General features: G+C 43.2%; 1 protein-coding gene across 1 annotated transcript in view; it reads left to right on the top strand.

Annotated features, from left to right (window-relative positions):
- The first annotated feature begins 2,303 nt into the window (after positions 1–2,303).
- Positions 2,304–14,155, top strand: part of FAM135A (family with sequence similarity 135 member A) — an 87,723-nt gene continuing 75,871 nt past the window's right edge. The window contains exon 1 of the mRNA XM_067294122.1: positions 2,304–2,351. The gene's annotated coding sequence lies outside the window, so the exon portion shown is untranslated. The remainder of the gene's footprint in view (positions 2,352–14,155) is intronic.

The raw sequence follows: 14,155 nt of genomic DNA, 5'->3' as shown, positions 1-14,155 counted from the left end.
CTGAATAACACATTTGCTAAACGGCAGTGCTTACCGTGCATCCAGTCTTGAATGGGGTATCCATTCTGCAGCTGTTTTTATGTACAGCCCCAATAGTATGTACACAGCTCATCCTGGATGAGGGCAGATTTGCACAGAGACTCAGGAAGATGTTATTGCAGAAGGTTGTCTTAATTCAAAAGAGTTGTCAGACCATCCTGCTCTACATGGGCAAGCATGGATGTATTCGAAAGCCATGAGGGAAGGTCAGTGGGCCCCATCCCATAACAGGCACTGCCACATAGAAAAGAGGGACAGGGCTGGCAATTGGGCTGATGAGGGATAGATCTTCCCAAGTGGGTTTTGGTCAAAGAGCAGTAAATTAGTTTTATTTGATGAGGGCTGGAGCTCTGCCATTTATAGGAACAGGCTGCCAGTTTTCTGCTTGTGTCAGGGGAAAAGACTGTTGCCAAGAGATGCTTCCTCAATTCACTAGGAAAGAAGCCTACTAGATACATTTTTGTAACAGCAGAAGTCCAGGCAAGGTTCAGGAGAGTTACAATAAAAAAGACGTAATAGGCCAGACAAGTTTCTGTCTGTGCAAATCCATAAAGCCAATCCAGAGTGTCAACCTGACCTTGGATTATTCAGAATGCAGAACAACAAAGTCTGGCTCTTGACAGCCACAGGTACTAGCTGGTGCTGAGGTCTCTTAATGCACAAATGTTGTATTTGTGAGACAAAGACGTTTGTGGAGTGTTATGTTTAAGCCAGGGAGATTCTTTCGCCAGCCAGGCACAGACTGCTTTAGTACTTTTTTCATATGCCAGAACCGACTCTGCAGGATCATGGGGCAGTTAGTCATGCCTATCCTGAAATAATCAAGGGTAGATCAGTGGCAGCCACGCGTTTTGGGGTTCAAAGATCAGTATGGATGCCTTTGCGACTGCCTTTGCAAAAAGCCTTGAGACACTCCCATGACCCTGATAAATCAGATGCAAGTTTCATTTAGATCACTCATTTCCCATGAACTAAGATTTATTTATTTTATGAAAATTAAATTCCCAGATAGCCATGAGTTTGGCCTGCAGAGCAAGTTTGTCTGTAGTGATCAGAACGATTTTAATCAGAGCTAACAGAAATGAACGGGTGCTGCGAACTCATGAGGGTTCCTCACTAAGTCGGTTTTGATACTCCATGATGATCATCATTCTTCCTGGTCCAGAATTACTCAGGCTTCCTGCTTTGTTATTCCTAGTTTTCTGTTTGCAGCAGACTATGGCCTTAGAAGACATTCAGTTTTTTGCAGACTTTTTGGGACACTAGAACAGTTGGTGACCGTATTGCATACAAAAGAATGGTATCCAGATGACTAACAGATCAGCTTTAAGATTGCTGGCCACTTGACTGGTCTGAGACAGCGTGGCTGAGAGACCCATTAGACTAGAAGCAAACCTGCTGCTGATGGGCTGCTTTGTAGCTCTTCTAACAGACTTCTGTGAGACAGCTGCAGGTTTAGGTTTGGCTTTCAGAAGGAAAGCTCATGTTGGACCCTGAAGAACTATCTCTAAGGTGAGAGGCCAAGTTTTCTCCACATCAAAGATGTTTTTTCAGGGGAAGTGAAGCAGATAGAAAGGGAAGAAGGTGAGTTTTTTTTTTCTTTTTTTTAGCCACCCAGTTATTTTGTTTTCAGTAGTTCGCTGAACCAACTAATTTTCAGGCTGCACGTTGCACTTGTCAGTGAGAGACTGGCCTGCCTAGCGTCTCTCCTCCGTTTATTCAGACAATGGGTTTTATTATTGCCTCTCATGGCTGGTTTACTTGCATTTTGCTATAGCACTAGAGCTCCTCACGCCAGAAGTGAGATCCTTGCCCGAAAAGGGCTTCAGAGCAAGGCAACCCCGCCACCGGCAGCCGCGGCGGGCGGGCTGCGGCCCCGCGGAGCCCCGGCGGCGGCGGGGCGGCAGGGGGAGCCCGCGCCCGCGCCCGGGCCGCGGCGGGACGGCGGCGCTGCGGCTCCCAGCAGCCGCCGCAGCAGCCGCGCGGGATCGGCGACTCCTGCGAGCCGGAGGCGGCGGCGGCGCAGAGACCTGGCGCGGAGCATGCGGCGGCCGCAGGCTGCGCCGGCCGCGGCCTGAGCGTGCGCGTGTGCGGCGGCACCGCGGGGCTGCGGCGGCAGGAAGCGGCGCGGCCGCGGCTCCCCGCGCCCCCCCGCCCGGCGGCGGCAGCGGCAGCGGCAGCAGCAGGCGGCGGATGCCTGCGCTACGCCATCGCGGTGCTGCCGCGGCCTGGCCTGCGCGGGGGCGAGCGGAGCGGAGCGGGGCGGCGCGGGGCCGTCCCCGGGCACCGGCGGCCGCCGCGCTGTGTCTCAGGTGGGTGCGGGGCGGCGGGAGCGCGGCGGGAGCGCGGCCGCTCTTCCCGCCGCTCCCGGGGCTGGGGGCCGCGGGGGCCCAGGGGCGCCGCGCCGCGCCCGCCGGGTCGGGGGCCGGGGCCGGGGCCGGGCTGAGCCCCCTGCCCGCCCGCAGCCCCCCGCGGGGCTCGGCCGCGGCGGGCGCGGCGGGGGCACCGGCCCCCTGGCGGCCCCCTGGCGGCCCCGCGGCCGGCGGGAGGCGCCGGGCTGCCCCGGGCGGCCGGGAAGTTTTTTGTTTTTTTTTTTTCTTTCCCCGGGGAGGGTTTCGCGGCTGTTGTTCATTGTTTATCGGTCCGGAGGCAGCGCTGAAAATAGGTCAGAAAAATAATTTCCATCCCGTCCCCTTGGCGAAGTGGCCGAGCGGAGCCGCGGTGGGTGCAGCGACGGGCGCTGCTGTGCCTCCGCCAGCGGAGCTGGTGTCTCCCAGGGGCCGCCGAAAAGCCTTTTTTTTTTTTTTTTTTTTTTTTTTGATATAATTTCTTCGGGTAAGGCAGAAAGTTGCGGCCGGGCGCTGGGAACGGCTGCCGGCCGCTTCCCGGGGCGCGGGGCCGCCGAGGGCGTGGAGCGGCGCGGCCCGGCGCGGGCGTCTCGGTGCCCAGAGGCGGCTTGTGTGCAAAACCGAGGCTGCGGAGCAGCAGCGCCAGGCGTTGCCCTGAACTGCGCTTGTGTGGGGTGCTGTGCTTTCTGCGGGCGTGTGCAACTCCCGTGGCCAGCCATAGGAGCAGTGTGTGTCTCTGAGGGGGCATTAGTCAAAACATTAGGACACTCGCAGCAGATTTTGCATGATCAGTAAGTACTGTCGTGGAAGTGGTCTTTGCTAAAAAGTACAGTGGCTGCCATAAAGGTCCTGCTACATTTTGCTTTTTTTTCTTGGATTATTTTAAACAGAAACTTCAGTAGAATTTATTTGAAAACTCTTTATTTCATGATTATATGTTATGAATGTGTCATTTCAAAGAGAGATTGCATAGTGTAACAAATTTAAAAAATCTACTTTTATTGATTTACAGTCCTGTTTATATTAGAAATAGGTATAAGCCCACTTTTGCTTTCTCATTCTTGCAGTGGGTTTCTCTGGTTAAAAGGTAAACAAGCTTGCTTGTTTGAAATCTTACCTTTTACCAGATGACAGGCCATAAATATCTTTTTTGTTTTACTGGTTTTTGCTTTGTTTTTTAAGGAAGTCAGTCTATGAGCTTAATGTTGTGTTACACATGGGCAAAGTCTGAGCAAAAATCCGCATTGCTTTTTCATTTGCTGAGCCGATAATAAGTAGGGAATGTTATTGACATGATCCTTGTTACTCTGGGAGGGAATGTGTTACAGTCTCTTCCATGAAAATATCTCTTATTTAATATTTTGATTGTGAAGAAAAACTGCCTGGCCCTTGCTTTAGGCTAAAGGATGGCTGCCACAGTCCAAACTTGATTCAGTAAAGCTTTATTTTGCTGGAACGTTATGGCTGTTTCAGGAATAAAGAGTTTTTGGTTTGTGGAAGAGTGAATGAAATAGTTCCCCATAGTTTTTATTATTCCATTCCGCAACTCTTTGTCCATTCAAAGTGAATATACTGTTTGTAGGAAGCGAACAAGAAAATCAAACTGTGGTTGTATCTTTGCAAATGCTTTAAATGAATGAAACAGACTCCTTATCTTGCTGTTTCTTCTGTCTGACTGTGCCAGTCACAGTCTGAGTACCTGCATTTGAAATGTCAGAGTATGGCTGTAACTCTTAATCTGCACTTGCCTTGGATGATCAAACTTATTTTGCTTTTACTGCCTCTCATTTTTTTCTCTCTGTAAGTAGCATAAGTGAGTTCTTCAGCTTTCCTTCAGTAATCAATTAAAATAATAGAACATGAATTAGAACTCATTCTTTGGAATGGTTTACATTTGCTTTATGTGAAATACAGTTCTTTAAAACTGGTAAGAACTGACACAATACGTGAAAATACTAGTTTTCTTCTCAAATCTACGCTTGCTCTATTAATAAAATTGATTTGTTATCTTCATTTCAAATTACAGTCAGTATGACTGGCCTGGGTAAGGTTTGGCACGAATAGTGATCAGTAATAGTAAAGTGCCTGCAGCAACTGAAATCTGTCTTCAAAACTGTGATTTTCAAAATCTGTCAGACAACCCAACACATTTGTTGGTTCAATCGCATTTGTTGGTGCTGTAGAATTTAGTTCTGTTTTGAGTTCAGCAAAGCCTCAAAAGAAGGGCTCAGGTTCTCTTCTGGTTTCAGGAGAAATAAGCCTTGGTGGCTTTTCTGAGTACCGCTGAAGCCTCTGTACTGTGAAACTGTTACCTGGCACTCTAGTTCTGTGGTCGAAACGTTTCCCTGGGAAATACCCGGGTACCAAATCGTGATTTTTAGTACTGTTTTGTGCATTTTACCCTCTGTAGGAGAGTTAGTGAAATATAGTTCTCAAGCCTAGACAGATGTGAAATTTGAGATCTGTTGCTATCTTCAGCATTTCTTCTTGACTTCTTTTAGTTGCTTCACCACCAAGCAAGGTTCTGACAAATTCTGGTGGACCAAGTTGTGGTTTTAAGATGTTGTTAATGCCCTGGGGCAGGATATCTCTGTCAGTGCCTCACTCTCACCAAGTTACAGTCTGATGTTCTGGTGCAAGTTCCTCTTCTTCGACAATGTTGAAGTGATTAGGATAGGATATAATATTTTGCAGCCATCTGACTGGCTGTGGAGGTGGATAGGGAAGCAAATTCTGGGAAAGGGGTGAAGCAGATTACTGAGTGGCAGTGTCTTAAACTGCTACAGCTGAAGACAGGGGAGCCCTGTATGAGCTCTGACTCTTCCCATGTATTATTATTATTATTAAGAGAACCTAGATGTGTGTCCAATCTAGGAGCCAGGTACCTGAATGCTTATTAATGTAATGCTGAGAATACTGATGTTTGTGTCTCTCTCTTGATCCAGAGGCTCTCCTGAACAAATGTGGAAGTTAAACTGTTATCAAAGATGGATCTTAATCTGACAATTATAAGAAATTGTTGTGAATTCTTGTTACTGTTGACCTTGTTTCAGTGTTTCAAGGTGTTACTGGCATAGAGTAGTGCTGCTTATCCTTGCCTGGTAAATGATTCATCTTCTCCTTTGTGTCCTCTGTCTTGAAATTCTTTTGTTCCTTTTCAACCCCCAATCCCTAAAGACTATAGGATAGGCTTGGAAAAAAATACTCTCTAGTTAACCAGTGTTAGAGAGCTGCATTTTTGTTGTGTGGGTTCCCCCCCTTCCCCTCTAACTCCTTATGGAAAAATACAGTCTCACTAGTGCATTAATTGTCTTCCTGATGGGGTAGATGAGGAGCATCTGCATGTCGACCAGTAATTGTTTGTGATGGGTGTTTGTTTTGCAAGCCTGCTCTTACAGATCAGCCAGCTCAGGCAGTCCACTGGCTCAAAATGCACGTAGCCAAAGTAAGGGTTCATGTTAAGCACAGGCCCGTTTGATGAACGCAACTTACAGTTTCTTGAATTGTTAATTATTTAGTCTTGCACTCACTTTTCCCTCCTAATCAAAAAGCTTGCAAAATATGTTGTTGTTTTTTTTTAAATGAAAAGTTTGATTATATAGCAACTCCCCAAGAGCCTTATATATAGGATATTATATAGGAACCTGCAAGGCTTTGCATCTTGCTGTTTTAGATCAGGAGCGGCAGACTGGGTTTGATTGGGCAAATAGGCTCAAAAGCCACTTTCTCATGTTCCTGTGAACTTACTGCAATCAGAGTGTGTTTCTGAATAAATGCTACTTCTGAGTTTTTTCTGCCACAGCTGCGCAAAACAGTAAAATATGTCCTTACATTCTGTTGACATTCACACACCTTATGCTTTTCTGTGCAGCAAGATACGTGCTTTTAACTGTGTTAACTGTTTTGCTGATTTTGGCCTACTCAGACATTTCACTAAATACATTTTGATTGCTTTCATTCATGGAAAACATCTCAAAGTATTGTATATAGAAAACAATGTATTTCTGTCATTGTAGAAGTATGAGCACAGTTAAATGTTTATGCATTCATTTCTAGCAAAAGCAGTTGGTATGTCAGTAATGCAGCGCAGTTCACATTTGTAGAAGTCTGTCTTGCAAATTCTCTTCCTCCCAGAACAATGAGTGGAAAGTTTGTGGTAACAAGAGGAGCATACAACAAAGCGTGCACAATAAAAAAATCTGAAAGGGAGGAAATAAGTTTGCTGCTTATTTCAGGGTCAGGGAGAAGTCAGGTGAGCAAACTGTTTACTTCAAGCAGAAACCTATGATAGCGCTATTCTTGGAAAGAACAGGCAGAGGCATAGGGAACACAGCAAAGCCACTTAGTGCTCAGTTTATAGGCGGAACAAAGGTTGAAATATGGTAAAGTAAAGCCGATTGAAATTACATCAGCTCTGTTTTTCATTAGATGATTTCAGTGCTACCTTTTTGCTTCTTTTTCATCAATTTTCTTTAAAGGTTTTGGGGTTGGGAACAGCTCCAGCACTAAGAATCTTGAACTTTATATTTTGCCAACAGTTTTGTTGGAAACAAGACATGTAGTCTTCCTTATCAGTATTTCTTACCAAAAATAAATTCAAAATTTCCTCCTTTCTGAATTGCATGACTTATATCAGGAAAATTGAAAACATATTTTTTCCTATTTTAATTTTCAAGTTAAAAGGTTTAAATTTATTACCTCCCACACCTTATTTATAGTTTGCTGAATATCATATATAAAATTAATCACCAACCAGGATTAAAAAAATCAACAACTCAGCATTAAAAAAAATTCTACGGTTTCATGAGTTGTGCAGGAAGCCTTAGCTTTGACTTCTGACACTTTGAAATAATAAACTGACTTGTTTTTAAGATCCAGCTCTGTTTACTATAATCACAACCTTGTTTGATTGCTTGTTTTAACTTCATGAATCTGTCACTGATATGTGTTACTGATGACAGCATAGATCATTACCTGTGTTATACAGGATGTCAAGCTAGATGAGCTAATCATGCTTTCTAGCTATAAAGTAAATGAGTTGAATTCTCTTTATGCTTTAGATGAGTTTCTAGAGTTAATAATGAAGGTTTCCCTTTAAGGATTTGGAGTTTTGATCTCAGAATGGCTTGCAGTGTTTCTTTTATCTCTTTCTATTAAAATGTTAAAGGGAAACATAATAGTATCTGCTTCTCCGCAGGTTTAAGAAGCGTTATTCCAAGAGCCTGTACTTTCCTCCTGGGTTGTCAGTTCAGGTGTCACATGATGATTTTTCTGCAAAATGATTGTATATTTCCATGTAAAAAATTCTATCTAAATAATGTAGCGTAATGTTGCTACCTTTTAGTAGGAAAGGTGCAGGTATATCTAGACATTTTAATCTACAGTATGTATTGCTTGTCTACCTATTTATATGTGGCCCATCTAGCATAGGATACATGCAAATTTTTTAAGCTTTTCTGATTTTGTGCACAAACTCTGAGATTATACTAGCTATCAGATAATTCTGCAGCCTATGGTTTTATATATCTTTGACGTTAAACCCTTCAGGTCAGTGGAATAAGTTGGATCAAAATATCTAAGGTATTGAGAATATTTCAAGTGCCAAAACAATAAGGCGTAGATAGTCAAAAATGTATATTTACTGTTTTATCTGTGAAAACAATGTAGAGAAATAACCTTATAATGGTTGAGGTCAATACTAGACCGATAGGTGGAAGTCGAGACTTGCTTAGGTCTCCAGCCTTGTGCCTATTCTGTTCAGACTGGACTTTTCTTTCTAATGAACATCCTTGTTTCTGGGGCAGAAGCTCAGTGCCATCAGATTTAGCCTGGTGCTGCTTTTACTTTGCATACTCCAAAGACAGGACCTCTTTTATGACAAGTAGATTGCATTACTCTGAAATTACTTTGAATCTTGGCTTGCTACAGATATTTGGTTTATTTTTTGGTGTGTAACTAGAAGCCTTAATAGAAATGTGTATGTCTTTTGACTTGTGAAATGTCTGGAAGCTAGATGGAGCTTAGGTGGGAAGATAAATTTGCATGGCTGGTCAGTATAGTCAGTGGTTGGTTTATTCTTCTTGGATAGGGTATGAGGTAATTAGGATCCATTTGAATGGGTTTAGTTGTTTGAAAACTAGCCAACAAGTATTTGTAAGGTAGGCAAAACCTCTGATAACTTGATTCTTCGTTGTTGGTTTTTTTTCCCAAAGATATGTGTTGTATTTAATAAGTGTTTTTCCTTATTCTAGCTGCAGCAAATTTGAAAGCAGAATATAAAGGATTTAATGATTAGCAAACATTAATAAATGAATTTCTGACTGAACATGACAACTAAATTGTAGGAAAAAAAGGAATGAACAGAAACTGTTCCATATAAAACACTGTCAAAAGTTGTTTAAATAGCAATGGTGATGATTCAGGCTAATTCAAAAATCAGCTTACTGCTTTGTTTTGATGTAACCCTTCAAGTGTACCCCTTGAAGGTACTGAAGTTGATCGCTAGATTTGTTTTATATTGAATGTGTTATTTCTGAAACATAGCTATGCCATTTTAAGTTTGTGTCAGTTTTTTAGCAGCTCTTCCGGCATCAGCTTTATTCCGCCCATTGAATAGCATACGGGGAGGGAGAGGTACAAGGGGCATAAAACTATTAAGCCATAAAAGAAAAGCAAAACCTGAGTTTGATAGGGTTGCTATATTTGTCTGTTTAATAGGAACTGTTTATGTATCTTTTATTTTGGCACTCTGCTGGGGTAAAAAGCCGTGTTGCTGCTAGGAGGCACTGAGAGCCCTGCAGCAGAGCGCGCTGTGGGGTGCAAAGGTGGGACCCACTCCAGGGACCAGGCGGCCCCGACCTTTTCTTCCTCCACGACAGAGGCTGGGGATGTCCCACCACGGCAAAAGTGGTCCCTTCCCCCTGCAGCTGGAGCCGTGCGTTAGCTGTCCTGCAAGTGGAGCGTCCTTCCAGGCCTGGTGGGACGAAGAGCTGCATTGGAGGCTGCCCGCACGTTCCCACCTCCCTCGAGGAAAGCAATCTCCCTGCCCTGCTTTGCCAGGGAGGATTCCTGCTTTGTAGTTTCCTTCCTCCCTGGAAAGCCAGGCCTTTGGGAAGGTCTTGGGACATACCGGCCTGTGTGCAGGGCAGAACTTGGGGTCGCAGTTGGGCCCTTTTGGCTGAGCCTTTCCTGACGGGACGGAGAAAGGACTGCTGCCTCCTGCCTGGCTCCTCTCCTTGCCCAGCCTTCGTGGTTAACCTAAGGAGCGAATGGAGCGAGTTTTAGCCTGGGAAGGATCATGAGAAGGGAAAATTGCCCTAGCCCTGTTATTTAAACCTCTTCCCTTTCAGTGACAGCTCTGGTGAAGCAAAGCAGAGGGAGCAGGAGCTGCCGCGTTCCTGCCACCGCTCACCGTCCCTTCCCATCGGCCAGGCTGACACAGCTATTTGTGGAGCTGCGCCTTGAAACAGGATAAGGAAGCGAGCTGATCAAGCGCTGCAAAAATAGATTGTTCTGAAACCGTAACCAATTCATTTTAAAATGCTACCCCACAAGCGGCGTGGTGGTGGCAGCGTGGAGGTGAGGCACCGATGCCGTGAAGATGGGGGTGAGCACCTGGGACGGCCGCTTCTGGAGCTGTTACTAGTGTGGAAGCCGTCGCACTGCTGCGTGGGCAGAGCTGGCTTGGGAAATCCTTGCTGTGCCCTTGCTCGCTTCTCCGGCATCTCATGTTGGTGTTGGCCTGCTCCTCAGCTGTGTCAGCGCAGTTGTGTGTGGAGCCACGCTGCAATTAAATCAGTGAAATATTGCAGCGTTTTTGCTTTGTTTGGGGTTTTCTTGGGGAGTGATTTTTTTTTTTTTTTTTAACTTTAGAATAACCTCCAAAATACTTGTAAAGGTTTGTTTCTGTAGTGGTGTTTTTTTGTCCCCCCTGCAAAAACCTGCCTGTGAGGTGGGGTGGCAGCAAGTGTCCTAGCGCAGCAGAGGGAAATTCTTGAAAGTCTCTGCTGCTGCTGCTGATAGGTAACAACGTACTGCGCTCTTCTTGCAGTGCTTCCTGGCAGCCCTTCTTCCCTCACCATGCACGCTGACCTCTGGGCAGCTTGTCCATGCTACCAGCCCTTTTTTCCACTGAGGCTGATTTGTGCCACCTCTGCGTGACTTCTGTTTCTGCAGAAATGCCTTTTCCTGAGTTGTCAGTCAAATGCATGCGCGGTACTGCAGGTACTGTGTTTAGCCCTTTTTCTCCTAAAGCAGGTAAGGGAGAGCGGGGAGTGATTTATTTTGTTTTTTCTTTTTTGGGGGCTGCTGGTAGCTGTTGGGCCTGATCGGGTTTGCTCCAGGCTGCCAGTTGATGGACCTTTGTTTTTTTCATTAATTTCATCTTTACTATAGCATAATACAAAAATAAATTGATTGAGATACTTTGGGATAGAAATTACTTCTGTACAGAAGAATATCTTCATCTGCTTCTGGATGCTGTTGAAAGCGATAGAAGAGAGTGGAGGGAATCAAGAATGAGCCTTCAGATAAGATCCTTGGCTGGTTTGGATGATGGCTATAAGTAAACTTAGTGCTCTTGGATTTGGGGGGAGGCGGGAGGGTTAAGTTGCCGGAGGTGCTACATGAGGTTACAGACAAAAGGACAGTTCTTCCCTGCCTGCTCAGGGTGAAGATAAGTAGTGGGAACTTAAGGTGTCATTACCTTAAACTGACATGTAGATGTTTTCGTTTGCTGCATATGTATTTTTCTGAAAAGTTAATGCGCAAGCAGTTTTAATACACATTCAGAGATATTTTCCCATGACCGTGTTATCTTCATGATCAGATGGTTGAAAAAGTTGCTCCCAATGACAGTCTGTTTAATTATCCTTCAACTTTTTCAACTTTACATTACAACACCATAACTATATTGCACTTTGTACTAAAATAATATGGACTTGACTATAAACTTGATGCATGTTTTCTTTAACAGAGGAGGCTCTAGATTTTTTTTTTTAATAAGATTCCAAAGAATTGGATAGAAAGAATGCTTCTATCTCAGAATATCTGTGATTAGATAATCATTTTAAAAGGGAAGAACAAAATAAAGCTATGACATTTCTCTGCCTTGTACTGAATAGAGGCTGTAGACAAAATTTATGAGAAGATGAAAAGAATGATTTATATTTCTAGAGTCTTTAGATTCTTTTCACATTTGAAATTAAGAATCGAACTTTTAACCTAAATTTATTTGCTGTAGTGCTTGTCTCAATTTCTTTTATTAAAGTGATAAGAAACTGGAAGCCAAACTGTAGGTGAAAAACAGTTAAATTGGGGATTATGCTTTTCAAAGATGTAGTCCTGTAAAGCCAGCTCCAAATCAGCTGACTTTGTGTTAGTTTATTAACATTAGGTGTTGAAAAATAAAATAGACTTTGATACTGTACTCCGATCTGTTTCTGAAATAACTTATATCTGCAGAAAAGTCCTAGCAGAATGACTGCTTTTCTGTGCTGGTGCATCCCGCCTGTCAGTAGAGATGATACCAGTGTTGGAACCACCAAGGAAGTGGTTTTGTGACTGCTGATCTAGATCTCCTTGCGATCAGATTTTCCCAAAAATGCAACTTTGATCAGGCAGGCAAACTCTCGCATTTCTTAAATTAATAATAATATGTAATTTATAATTTGTGCTGACTGAATGCCTACTGTGGGAGGAAAGGCAGTAACTATTTGGCATAAAGCCTTCCAGTACAAAATCAACCTGTCAAATCTAAACTGTATTTACTGTCTTGTCAAGCCATGACCTCAGAACGGATATCAGAACAATGGCTTAACTCTGTAAATTGTGCTCTGTTTTATTTACAAAATGGCTTAATTTGGAATTATTACCTTTTAAGATGTAATTTACTGAGCATGTGCAGCTAAATTCATTTTTTTCCTCTTAAAAAAAAATCACAGCTTTATTTTTTTAAGAGTAAATTTTCTTGGGGTGGGGGAAAACTGCAACAATTGGCTTTTTTGAGCACTATTCCAATTCATAAAATATGTCAAAGTAATGACATTAACAAGCAGTTGCAGACATTTTAATGCCACATTCATTCATGCATGTGAGAGTTAGTTTGCATTTAATGGTATTGCATGGCACACGGAATTCAAAGCAGTGTTGATTTCTTGCTTTGTGTAAGTAGGAGAATGAAGTAAGTTCTAAGTACACTAACAGAAACAGTTAATATTTTATGAAGAACCATTTCAGCTAGACAAAATCAAGTTCTTTTAGTAAATTTCACTCTCCTAATATATTTAATTGCTACCTGGTGCATCCTTTATAAATTCTTCAGATTATGAGAAGATGAATGTATTAAGTTACGCAATTTAAGACAAAATATTACAGCTTTCAATTTATATATATATATTTAGTTTATTATAAGATCATTATATGCTTTTTAAAGTTCAGGAAGACTCTTAATTGCATATTTAGAGTAAGCACTTCACTTTTTTCCCCTGTATTGCTTTTATGAATAGATTGATAGGAAAAGATAGGTTAAGTGTCGTATATGAAAATTATAAGCTAAGTAACTTATTTACAGATGTATTTCTAGATAAAATTACTTCTGCTTTAGTTGGAGGTATTTGTCTTGATTTTAATCACTGTTACTGAAGTGGCTTGATGGTGAATGGAAGAATTAGCTGCTCGCTTAGGCTGCCTGCTTTCCCTGGGGTTAGGAGAGGAAGGTGGCAGTACTGGCTCAGTCTTTTCCCCCAGCCAGGGCTCGCGACCCAAGCGGGGCAGAGGCCTGGCCTACGTCGTAGCATGCATCCTGGGCTGCCACCACTTTTTGTGGAAATGCTGTATTTTGTTGGGTCAGGCTTGATGTCAGTCTAAGTTTTGCCTGTTCTTTCTTAGTCTTTTAATCATTAACCGTTACTTTTAAAATGTGCTTTTTGTTTTTAAGAGAAGTGTTTGTAAAAAGTAAATAAAATACTCCACAAATTACTGCTGAGGCCATTGCTCGTTTCAGCCAAGTCTGAAAGAGGAGAAGGGCTCTCACTGATGATAAAGTTGGTGTTCAGTCAGAGAAGACGCTGAAGTTAGTGCCCTCACTGAGAGGCAGAAGGTGGCAGCGAGCTGGTCCCTTCTGCAGGCGCTGGCTGGTGCCTGTGCCCGGAGCGTCATGGTCCCGGCAGCACAGGCCAGCTCTTGCCTCCTCGGGGCTTCATAAAAGACCTGGAGGTGTCGTGGTGGGAAGGGAGAACTAAAGGGGGACGAGCACGGCTGTGGGAAAGCAAGCTCTCCTGGCTGTGCTGCTCACAGAACTTTTCGTGTTAAACTTTTTAATGAAAAAGCTTAGACATACCGTGCCATTTGTCAGACAAAGACCAATGTTAGGGTAAAAGGGAGTAAGCTTAATAAATGCTCAAGATGAATTGTTATATCGCATATGTGATCTATTAATAGGACAGAAGAAAAGAAGTAAGTGCAATATACTGATGACTTCCATGCTCAGTGGGATTCATCAAGCTGTCAGCTCAGACTAGTGAATATGTTGTTTTCATCAGTGTGCTGCATGGAGGACCAGATACTGTTGCTAAATTTAAAGCAAAAATGTAGGAAAACTTGAATTTTAATACTTGATTAAGCTAGTTGTTTATCTGGCCCATTAAAGTATCATAGGCATCCTGTATTAGCTTTGTTAGAAAAGGTGAATCAAATCTTAAAATGGTTGCCTGTGAAATAAAATATCCTTAGAGAACCATCCAAGAAGAAAATTTTAATTGTTGGGTTTT

The sequence above is a fragment of the Apteryx mantelli genome, chromosome 3 (assembly GCF_036417845.1).
Source record: "Apteryx mantelli isolate bAptMan1 chromosome 3, bAptMan1.hap1, whole genome shotgun sequence".
NCBI lineage: Eukaryota > Metazoa > Chordata > Aves > Apterygiformes > Apterygidae > Apteryx > Apteryx mantelli.
This window is presented reverse-complemented; position numbering and strand designations above follow the sequence as displayed.